Genomic DNA, 1,517 nt, shown 5'->3' on the forward strand with positions numbered 1-1,517 from the left:
AACTGTACCCAAACTTACTATATACTCGTGTCTACCCTATACCGGTAAACAAAGCTTAACTTAAACACATACCTGATCATTACTACCTTCAAGCAGATTTCAGATTCGTTTTTAAATCCACATCACGCATACAAAATATTTCCCTAACAAAGATCTCCTCCCCATTCCTTATTGTTCCTGGCTTGTCTATCTTTACACGTGTGGAGACGATAAGGCCTCCTATATTGGCAAAACCAAACGCCATTTAAAAGTCAGAGCCTGTGAAAATATGGGAATTTCCATTAAAATGCAAAAAAATTGAGTAACCCCTGTGTTTCCTCTATACGCCAACATAGTAAAGAAGCATGATATCGACCTGTGCTATCAAATTTTTCTATCCTCTGCAAATCTAATACTGACCTAGAATTATAGATTAAAAAAACCATCCACATCAAACAGCATTCTCCAACACTGAACAACATGCAGTCTTCATTTAAATTATACATTTGTTAATATGTTTGTATTACTGATTTTTACTTTGTTGTTGTTGTTGTTGTGTTTTCTTGCTGTAGTTTCTCCTCGTGATACTGTTTTGTGTTTTATTTGTTTAATTATCGTTAAATTTAGCATTTGTACTTTAGTAATGTCCAAATACTTATGTAAATTCATACTGCAGATCGAATCTGATAGAATTCCGAAACGTTTATATATGTCCCCTATTTGTTAATAAACAATGTTGTGTATCATAAGTGTCTTAATCTTGTTTATCATCAAACTGCCACTAAATTCATGTGAGCCTTTGGTATACAAGCCGAAGAAATTCTAAGTGTTCTAGCTTTAATGCATAATCATTATGACATTGCTATCAATATCGAAACTGTACGTTAGATATTTATGGAAAACTACAATAGAAGAATGGAACATGCTAACATGTTATTTCAGTAGCGCATACATGTACTTATATGATTGCCAATGATTGAAATAACTAATATACTGTTACGTATTTGCTTGTTTGTTAATTTCCGGTAGAAATTCTTTTCGAGGAACTTCAGCAATACAAGTTCTTTCTTGATTAAACCAGTTTATTCTTTCTCGATACAAACTTTTAGTACACGGTAGTTCCACAATCCGTACGTTTCTCGTCACTTTAAACTTAACAACTTTTATAATACACGTTAAAATCACTGCGATTCACACTCTCGATAAGTTCGCTCTCGACAAGTACAAAACACACACTTTATATTACCCCGCTGGCTTCCACTGCCAGGCTTATATACTTAAGAAGAGGGCATCTCGAACAAACTCGGGCTTCCCTGATCATTCGAGAAACTTCACGCTCGCTACCAGAGTCACGTGACTTCCTCTGTCGTAACAATACTATTGTTGTACAGAGTTGTTAAAATTAGTAATATAATTTAAGAATTAATAATGTTGCGTCAGCGAGGTCACGTGACTAGGGTCACGCCCCCTGCTTTCTGGAAATTTCTTGTAACTTCGTGAATTGTCGGGTGATTATTAGATATAGGGTAGTCTGGTTT

The sequence above is a fragment of the Limulus polyphemus genome, unplaced genomic scaffold (assembly GCF_000517525.1).
Source record: "Limulus polyphemus unplaced genomic scaffold, Limulus_polyphemus-2.1.2 Scaffold5704, whole genome shotgun sequence".
Classification (NCBI taxonomy): Eukaryota; Metazoa; Arthropoda; class Merostomata; order Xiphosura; family Limulidae; genus Limulus; species Limulus polyphemus.